The following is an 11077-nucleotide window of genomic DNA, read 5'->3' on the forward strand; positions in this document are numbered from 1 at the left end:
TGCCCACCTAGATTAGACAAGTTACCTCAATTATTCTATCCCTATATGATATTATATCTACCTGTGGCCTTTTAAAACCACGCAGAATCTGAATCATCCTGTTTGTCCTCCATTTTGCTTCCTCCTCCCTACCCTATCTCCTCTGTCTCCATCTCTGCTACTCCTTGCTCCGCCTCCCTTTTCCCTGTCCCATCACAGGCTTCTTGTTGTATAAATACTTAAATTAATTAGATCGGGAAAATCCTGCTACAAAGAACCACTGCTCTACACAGGAGAGATGGCTCAGTATTTAAGGGCACTTGCTGCTCTTCCCAAGAACCTGAAGTGGGTTTCCAGCAACCATATCAGGCAGTTTCTTCCCAGCTGCCTATAAACTCCTGCTCCAGGGAATCCAGTGCCTTCTTCTGACCTCCACAGACAGACATTCACATATGAGCACCAGCAGCCCCATCTTTAGGCTGAGGATTGAGTATCCCTCTCACTCCAGAATTAAGTAGTACTTCTCAAGCATGGCAACTGTCTAAAGATTGTGTTAAACTCCAGCACGTTTCTTGTTTGCTGCACTTCACTTTTAAAGTGATACACACCTTTCAGTTATAAAATTAAGAAAACTCATTGTCATACCTCCAATGGCTTACAATCTAGAGCCAAGAGTCTTCCTTCCCCCTGGTCAGCCAGGTTCTGGGGTAAGGCTTGAGATACACAAAGCACGTCATAAACATAAACCAAGCATATCTTGGTCTCAGGCATGGAGACCTGGGTTTTGTACTTGTAGAAGCTGGGTTTTAGAGTTTTAAAACCTTCTCCAGGTGATTCTAAAAAAAAAAAAAAAAAAAAAAAAAAATGGCTGCTGTCTCTGAGAGCTTAAAGGGTCAAATATTGAAGATCAGTTGGCAAACTATAATTAAGGAAGAATTAGAATAAAACATTATTATTATTATTATTATTATTATTATTATTATTATTATTATTTTACCTATTCACCTAACATCCCACTTACTGTCCCCCTCCTGGTCACCCCCTCCCACAATCCTTCCCCCATCCCTCCATACCTTCTCCTCTGAGTGGGTGGGGCTCCCCTGGGTATCTCCCCATCATGGCATATCCGCACATAAGTAGCAGATGTGCAGCTTGGTCTTCAAGTGGCTCTTAAACAACTGGATCAGGGACTGTCCCAAAAGCTGTTGCCTGCACGTGGGATATGTTCTTCTAGCTGGGCTGCCTTGTCTGGCCTCAGTGAGAGAGAAAGTGCCTAGCCTCACAGAGAATAAAACCTCATTTATGGCTGATAAATGAATCTACAGAGTGGGCTTGTGGACCACAGACCTGCCAGCAGAATTTTCATTTACTTTGGGTCTGCAGTTCCAAATGGTTCTGCATTTCCCCGTGGTAACCAGGAGAGCCAAATGGTACCTGGCTGACCATTAAAAGGTAGGAGAACGTTCCCTGTGCTGTGTAGGACCTGTTCTGGTTCAAGTATTTATGTTCTTCTTTGCCCCATGGGTTCTAGATTCAGCAGTGCCCAACAGCATAGTAACTCGAGGTCACTTAGCATGATGAACACTGTTGTCATATATCAAAAATGATTGCACCTGAAAAAATAGTTAGCCTTCCCAGTAGACATTTAGATACCACTCTGGTGTAGGCATTAACAAGTGGTCCTTTCACAACTGAGCTGACAATACCAGTTATTTTGTTACATTAACAGAAAGTCAATGAATACAAATACAAAGCCTTAATAATACTGAGGACCCCTCCCCTAACAATCCCTGAGCACAGTTCTGCTTCTTGACACAGATTACTCTGTGTTTACGTTCTACCTCTAGACTGGGTTGCTTCAGAAACAGCAGTTCTTCTATAATTGTCCCAAGAAAAGGGGCTTTCATTATATAGGCAATAAGTTAAGCAGAACTGAGAAAATGTACAAGCAAACCCACAAACACTATACATTGATTCCAAAGAACCCTCAGTAGCTAATGTTTGTCTGGATTTTATCCCTTATGACCTAAATTCTTCATCATCACTTATGTGTCTGTAGGAGAGTGTTGTGGGTGCTCATGAGCAAACACAATATTGACAGGAACCTGAAGCAAGCTTGGGTCTTCTGGAAAAGTGAGACCTCTTAACTGCTGAGCCATCTTCCCAGCCCCTAAAATCCTTTAAAGCCTACTCTGCTCTATCCATGACAGATCATCTCGCATCATTAAGTAATGAAAATATAAATATCTGTAAAATGAATTACTTATTTTCATTTCCCCATTCTAGTTAATCGTAATATCTTTGTAGAACCAAAATGTTATCAAATAATGACAGTAAGGTTATTGAATTTCTTTCTTTCTTTCTTTCTTTCTTTCTTTCTTTCTTTCTTCTTTCTTTCTTTCTTTTAAAATCAGAATTGTGGTCTTTATTTTAGCTACAAAATACTTTTCTTACACAAGCTTCCTTTACTTATTTCTTTATTAAGTTTTTCTATATAGCTGATATTTTAAGGTTTGAACAGGAAATGATAAAACTATTCTGAGAGATATCAACATACACATAGCATCATTTATATCTTCCCAGAAATTATAATTTCTGTTTTTAATCTATAAAATGTGCTTTAAGAAGTAATGATTATATGTTCTTTAGTTCATAGAAAGGGAATAATCTCAGAACATGCAGCCCATCTATCTAACTTTTAAACTGCTCAGCTCTTTGTGTGTGATATTTTGTGCTAAGTAAAATGAAATGTGAAGTCAGCCCTCCTCAGCAACACATCTACCATTGTGACTGTATTTGCTAAGACGATTCTTGTTAAGAAGCCCTGCTACTTAAGGTCGAAGTCTACCATGTTGGATAGCTCTTCTGAGCTGGGCTCAAAGTGGAAGATGTCCTTTTCCAGCAGGGCTTCCTTTCTCTGACATATCTGGGGAGCCACACCCTCTACCTGAGGAAGGTCAGGCAGTCCTTGGCAAACCTACAAGTTCAACTTCCTCTTTCCCAATAAGAACCTGCCTAGCAAGTACCTGGGATTTCTGAAATGCCTCTCCATGCAAATGAGGCATTCATAGTAGTTTAAACTCTAGCCAATGACTTATATTTACCTTGAAAACTCCTTCTCACTCTCCAAGGGTCATATATAGCCTGTGTTTACCCAAATAAAGTGTGTGAGTACAAGCTGGTTCACAAAGATTGTCTAAGAGAGCTGTTTCATTAAATACCATCTAAAAGAGTTGTAACACTAAAATCCTTGGAGAACCCTTACTCCCACTCCCATCCCTGCCCCCATTCCCACCCTCACCCCATTCTTCCAGACCAGTGTGCAGGGGTGCCTGAACATCCTGAGGGGGAAAGTGGAACTTGGAAGCACAGATTCTGTTAACAGTGTGAAGGGTTTACTGAATAATTACAGTGATCCAGGTTGTTGTTGTTTTTTTTTTCTCAGATTCCATTAGTCCCAAGAGTAACCAGCCCCTGTGGTGTTGTATTGCTTAGTTATATGAAAACTGTGGAGTCAAATCTTCAGCCCTGAGTAAGGTTTTCCAAAGACCATTCCACCAGCAGTTTTTAGATAAAGGGAGGTATTTTGTCAGCTCATCCACCCTCCATGAAAAAACCTGGTGAGTCCTCAGGAAGGTTACTGTACATGAGTTAGAACCCAAATCCTGCCAAGGCAACCCTGCCTGTTTCAGTGTACCATGCTTATCTGCTGGAAAGCATTCCTCTGAAACCCTTGTGTTGCTGTTGCTCTTCATAAGAGTACCAAGATGTCAAGGCTATGGAGACTTTGTACCCAAGCCATTTCTCTGGGTTGATCAGGTAGCTTTGATTGTTGAGATAACAGCTCCTTTGGGCACAGAGAAAGCTTGTTTATTGCTCTGTAGAAAACCTCAGTGTTAACCTATTCTCAAAAGGGCATTCAACTGGCAAACAACATCACCTTAGTGAATGTGTGAGCAAAGCAAACGAGCAGAGAGCTGCCCATCCTGCTTGCAGAGACATGAGTAACAAGGTCCTGTTGCTGATCCAGAAATGTCATGTCTACTGTCAGCTTCCACAACACAATGGCAGGCTAATCGATGAGTTCATCCGAAGAGAAATCAAATCCCAGACATGACTGCCTAATTTTAGCTTGAAAATTCACAGCGTGTATCATTATAGAAACTGATTTTATTTTAATTACTCAAAAAAAAAAAAATCACACTACTTTGTAAGAGAAGAAACCAAGTAAGGTTCATAGTGGGCACCCCCACTGCTGTTCAATCAATAAATCCATTCCAGCTTTCCTCAAAACTATTCATGTCACTAAATAATCTCACTGACCTTAAAGCTAATACATAATATATTCAGATACTCCAAAGAACTAAAGGCTTTCAGTTTTAGATAAGCATGGAGCTATTAAAAGATAAAATATGTATAAAGTAATTTGTCAAAGCCAGTGACTATTCAAAACAGATAAAATGAGCTTCTACCGCTGAAAGACTTGAAGTCGGAGGTTGGATGAGCTGAAGCAATTGTTTCGTGCTAAAATAAAAATAATTGCAGATTTGAATGCAATTCTAAAAAAAAATGGGGAGGATTAGAAAGTTTTAAATGAGTGACATACTCTGCATTTAGTGTGTTGGCCAATTTCTCAATGAATTTGTAAAACTGTAAGTCTTGAGAGAGCAATCAAGCTATGATATATCTGAAATTACAGAAAGGGTCATCCAGTATAATAAGAAAAAAATTGGAAGCAATGCACTGCCAAGTTGCTCCTGCTTCTCGTACCATCAAGACTTGTTCAAGGGTTTTTCTAATATCTGACAGGCTCTGTGGCTCCCAGGCAGGCAGACTGGGGCATGCTATCCTGGAATAACAGCTATAGACCCGCTTTCTAAATTCCCACTGAAAGTCTAGAGAATGTTTTAACTTTTCCACTTCCAGCCAGCTAGTCAACGTTGGGTAAGTTATTTGTTCACTTTCTTGTTTTACTAAGTGACAGATACCCAAGGGACATTTCCTCTTATGAAAGTCATTTGGCAGACATTTGTTAAAATAAATTTTATTGTTTACAGTTTGATGCGTGTCATGTGAATTAGAATCACAACAGGATTTAATGTTTTTTTTTTTTTTTTTTTTTCATCTTGAGGATAAAAAATTTCCAAGTGTAACACTTAGTCCTAAATGGGATGGTTCCATCAAATCCTTGCCCTCAAAGCTCAAAGAACCCTGCAGAAGAGGCAGTGGAAAGATAGTAAGAGCCAGTGGGGGATGGAGGACACCTAGGAAACCAGGCCTTCTAAACACAGCAGGATAGACACACAGGTGAATGAATCATGGAGACTGTGGTAACATGCACAGGTTCAAACCAGATGGGGGTCCCATTGCTGAGAGGGGAAATGGACACACAATTCATCCTAACTCATCCTCTCCCATCCCCAACTCAGAGGCTCTAAATACTTGCAGAGAAAAAAAAATTTCCAAGAGTCTCACTGACTATACAAACCACACTTAAGGTCACACTTAAGCGGTAGATGGCCAACACAAAATGAACTCAGTGGAATTTTTCGATGTTCCTTGTCACCTAATGCTATGTCTGGGCATTATATTTACTTATTTTTTTCCCCCTCATACATCTTTTGTGTATATAATCTGGTTTCTAGTGTTATGAGATTTCAGTCTGTGTGAATGTCAGTATCTGTCTATGTGGGGCTTGTGTGTGTGTGTGTGTGTGTGTGTGTGTGTGTGTGTGTGCTCTTTCTTTGGATCTTTGTCTCCTGGTAGTTTGTTTGCTTTATCATATTCTGATTTTTTGTTTGTTTGTTTGTTTGGTTGGTTTTTTTTCCGAGACAGGGTTTCTCTGTGTAGCCCTGGCTGTCCTGGAACTCACTCTGTAGACCAGGTTGGCCTCAAACTCAGAAATCCACCTGCCTCTGCCTCCCAAGTGCTGGGATTAAAGGCGTGTGCCACCACCGCCCGGCGATTTGTTTGTTTTTATTTTATCTTATTTTATATCATTTTTTAGACACCTGTCTGTAGTCTAATGAGAGAGAATGAAAAGGTGTGGATTTGGGTGGGTGGGAAGTTGAATCAAGACAGAGCTGGTAGGAGTTGGGGGAGAAGACATTGTGTGGAAAAGAATCTGTTTTCAATAGAAAAAGAAATTTCCATGTGTTAAAAGCTATCAAAAAATGATCAGTAATTTTAATGTTTTCAATTAAGAAGTCCTTCAAATGACCACTGGCATTTCCTCCAGTATGCAAAAGAAAATCTCTTTTTCTTGTCTTCTTTATCAACTCATTCGGTGATCCTGTTTTTGATTTATTTTTTTTTTTTTTGAGACAAAGGGTGTCACTAGCCTTTAAAATGCACTCCTATTTGTTATTCAATATTCTATTTAAAACACCCCTGTCCAGCTGGAAGAATAAATTGCTTACTTTACAGGGCAAAGAGTATTTGTATTTTATCAAATTATCCAGAAGGCTAAAGATGTATACATATAATACAAAAGATACTAAAATTTGAATAGTAGCAAAAATGTTTTCATCCTTCAGTCATCAATCTGTATCTAGAGTCTTCATTTTTTAAGAGACAAAGACTCCAGATTTTCAATTTTTCAACTTATACGCAAACCATATTTTTAGTGGGTGCTGCTAAAAATATTTGTATTTCTAAAACAAACAGTTTTTGGTTCATTTCAAAGCTGTAAGCATTCAATACATGTTAGCAGTGGATGCCTGTGTATTAACTATAGGGTCTAAAGCACATCACCTCATTTCTTACATACAGTCACTGTCTGAGGTGGGAGGAACAGTTCAGCAAGGAACCAGCTGCAAGAACAATGGACCAATCTGAAGCCAGTAAAATATACAGTGCAACTAACAATTACATCAAGTCACGAAGCTTTGTCTATGACAGGTATGCTCCAAACTGACTGCTCTGTGCGGTGAAACCTACAGAAAGCTAGCTTAACAGGGAGTGGTGCTTTATTATTAACCGAATGGGGTGTACTACTCAATTAGCTACTACTTCTGGAAAAAAGTAGTAGTTAATTGAGAAGAGATGGCTTGATTTCTTTTTCTGCCGACCCCCTGCTTTTCGTTTCCTTCTTCCTTTTCCTCCCTATTGGAGGAGCATCATAATGAAAACATCAAAGTGAGGTTGTTATCACACTATCTGCTTTTCTTCATGCTAATGATTCCATGACTAACAGGGCAGATTGTCTTAGAATAACGCAGACATTGCTGACACAGAATAAACCGAGAATGCATGAGTTTATTGAGCTTAATAAATCTGACTGGTAAAACAAAACAAAACAGAACTGAGCTTAAAAAGAAAAACTAAGCCGGGCGGTGGTGGCACACGCCTTTAATCCCAGCACTTGGGAGGCAGAGGCAGGTGGATTTCTGAGTTTGAGGCCAGCCTGGTCTACAGAGTGAGTTCCAGGATAGCCAGGACTACACAGAGAAACCATGTCTTGAAAAACAAAAACAAAAACAAAAACAAAACAAAAAAACCAAACCAAACAAACAAAAAAAACCCTAAGAGAAAAATCCAAATCAATCAATACAGATACTTGAAGAAAAACTAAAACCATAAAACTTTCTTTCCTTAAGAGGCTGGAGAGATGATGCTGTGGTTAAGAGCATGACTCTTACAGAGGACCTTAAGTTTCCTTATGAAGCAGATTATGTCCACCTGGAACTCCAAGGATTACCGTGCCCCACCCCCCCACCCCTTTTGAACACCCCTGGCATCAGCCCACCAATGTGCACATACCCACTGTTGTCAAATTCCTTTCTAGAGAGAGACTAAGCAATATCTGCTCCTCTTCCTAAACTCCCAATGACAAACTGAAACACAATTCTACCCAAAGTTTACTTTGGGGAACCAATTTATAAATATTTATTGCAGTTTTCCTTTTACCCCAGCTGGCTCCCAAATAATTAAGGCAGGAATATTATATTTATTTAACAAGCTTTAAAAGCACAACAAATAGAGCAGTATTACTCTATTTTAATCCTCTATGCTAATCTGGCTACTTCCCAGCCAAAATCCCCATGACTCTTGCCTTTAGGACTAATCTGATCTGGTTCTCTGGAAGCTGTTTTCTCCGAGCTGCTGCTGGTCTTTCTCACCAAGGGGAATCCTAACTTCCTCTTCTCTCCTTTCTTCATTCCTCTGGCTGGGAGGAAGTCTAGCCTTAGAAAGGAAGTTGTTTAGTCATTGGTGGATCAGCTTTTTAATTGAACAATCAGGGAATAATTGGGTAGCAGTTTTGTAACCATATATGGGGGCATAGAAATGAGCATTTGATTAATACAAGAGTAATCTTTACACGATGAACCATACTTTATGCCTAAACACAGGTAAAGGTTTACTTACAGGGGTGTGAACACATCTTTCTTCCAACAAGCTACCCCAGGAAAACCTTTTCCTAACAGTGTTAAGATCTTCTCTGAAACCACATAGAAAGTCCCCTCCCTTACTCTTTCCTACCTTCTACCCTCTTCTATTGCCTGTTGTATGTCACCATGCCCTAATTATACAAAACCTCAGAGAGGGACTAGAGTATAAAGGTTGGCTCAAGGATCATTTCAAATCTTCCAAGCTCCCAAGAAGAATCAAGGTACCAAGCAGACCTACCTTCTCTTTCTACTCTCCAAAGATGAACTTCCTTCTGAGCTCAGGTAAATAAAGATTTTGTAGAACCCAACAGAAGTCCTAGCTTCCTTACAGGTTGTTCGCTAACCCATTAGCAGACAACCACCCACATTTTCCCTCACTCTAGAACTCACTATGTAGATCAGGTTGGCCTTAAACTCAGAGATCCACCTACTTCTGCTGAGATTAAAGGCATGGGCCATTAGACCCAACAGCCACAATTTTGTTTTCCTCCTCTATCTTCCTCATTGGAGGAGGTGTGGCCTTGTGGAAGGAAGTATCACTGTATAGATGGGCTTTGAGGCCTCCTATGCTCAGGCTCCGCCCTGTGTGGAATGAGAGCTTCCTCCTAGATGCCTGCAGATGTCAGTCTCTCCTGGATGCCTGTGGATCAAGATGTAGAACTCTCAGCTCCTACACATCATGTCTGCTACCATGCTTCCCAGCATGATGATAATAGACTGAACCTCAGAAACTGTACACCAACCCCAAATGAAATTTTTTCCCTTATAAGAGTTGCCTTGGCTATGGTGTCTCTTCACAGCAATGGAGACCCTAACTAAGATACTTTTCTTCCCCAAGTATCCCTGAAACTTAGGTTTGGGAGTCGTACTGTAGATGTACGCATTGAGGCTGGGCTCTGCAGCTCAGCATTTCGATAGCTTGTGGTTTTCTGTAAAAGTCTCCACCTATTGCAAAGAGAAGTTTCCTTGATGAGAAAAATGTTGGATTTTGTCAAAGGCCTTTTCTGCATAAATAGAGATGATTATGTGATTTTTGTCCTTCAGTTCACGTATGTCTTTAAATCCAATTATGCTCATTACATTTATTGACTATGCATAGTGAAGCACCCCTGCATTTCAGGGATATGGCCAAATCAGTTTTGGTGTATAATTTTTTTTATATATTTTTGTATTGTCTTTACATATTTTATTGAGCACTTTTAAATCTACGTTCATAAGGATACCGGCCTGCAGTTTTCTTTTATGTGTATCCATCCCTACCTGACTTTGGTATTAGAGTAACAGTAGCTTCATAGAAGGAGTTCTGTTTTTCTCATTTTGCTTTTGAATAGTTTAATAACCATTGGTTGTAGATCTTAGAAAATCTTAATTTTGCTGTGAATCCATCTGACCTGAGCTTCGGAAGACATTTTATTACTATTTTAATCTTATCATTTATTGAGCTGTTTAGGTTGTTGAGCTCTTTTTGGTTTAATTTTGGTAGTTCAGCTGAATCTAAACATTCAACTTTTTAATTTTTCATTTTTAGGTTTTCCAGCTTAATGGTGTATGGGTTTATACACTGTTCCCTTAAAATTTTCTGAATTTCTCTGGTGTCTAATGTAATGTTTCCTGTTGATTTCAGAATCTGTTCATTTGGGTCCTCTCCTTTGCTTAGTTAAGCCACGGGTCTGTCAACAATCTTTATTCTCTCATAGAACACCCCACTTAGACTCACTGATTTTTATTTTTTTGTATTTTCCTATTTTATTGATTTCTGTTTTGATTTCATTATTTCCTGGTGTTAACTAGGCTTGGATTTGAATTGGTTTCCAAATTTTTGAGTTGCATTATTAAGTTGCTTATTTGTGCTCTGATTTTGAATGTAGACACTAAGAGGTATAAATGTTTTCAATAAGCCTCAGGTTTTGTTGTGTTGTTATCTTTTCCATTCAATTCCAAGAAACTTTTCTTTCTTTCTTGATTTCCTCTTTGACCCATTCATCATACAGTAAGAATTGTTTCCATGAATTTGTGAATTTACTAGAGTTGTTTGATGTTGATTTTGTTTTATTACATTGAATAAGGCAGTTAATTCAATCCTTTAACTTGTAAAGATTTGTGTATCAGGATGTGGTCTATTTTAGAGGTATATATATATACCTCTAAAAAATATATATATTTTATGTATATGCTGCTGAGTAGAATTACTCAGTGTCTGGGTGGGATATGTTATAAATATCTGTTAACTATATTTTATATATGATGTCACTTAATTCTAATGTTTCTTTCTCCCTCTCCCTCTCTGTACAGCTGACCTGTGTATTGGAAAGTGGAGTATTGAAACCACATGTCTTTAAATCCAGTAGCACACTTCTTATGAAACTAGTTACAACAGAATCTGATTTAGGATAATGTCTTCTTGGTTAACTAGTCCCTTGACAAGAATGAAATGTCTCTCTTTAGCTCTTCTGATTAATTTCAGTTTGAAGACTATTTTGTTAGCTATTGAGATAGATGCCTGCTTGCTTTCTGTTCCTATTTGATTGGAGTAATTTTGTCTTCTGCCCCTAAGGCTGTGTTTATTGTAGAGACCACAAAAATGGATTTTGTTTCTTGATCTAGTCAGTCAGCCCATGTGTCTTTTGACTGGAGAATTGAGGCCATGGCCATTAACATTTAAAGTTATTGTTGAAATGTGTGCATTAACTGTGGTCATTATGTTGTTG

Source organism: Arvicanthis niloticus, chromosome 14 (assembly GCF_011762505.2).
Source record: "Arvicanthis niloticus isolate mArvNil1 chromosome 14, mArvNil1.pat.X, whole genome shotgun sequence".
Classification (NCBI taxonomy): domain Eukaryota; kingdom Metazoa; phylum Chordata; class Mammalia; order Rodentia; family Muridae; genus Arvicanthis; species Arvicanthis niloticus.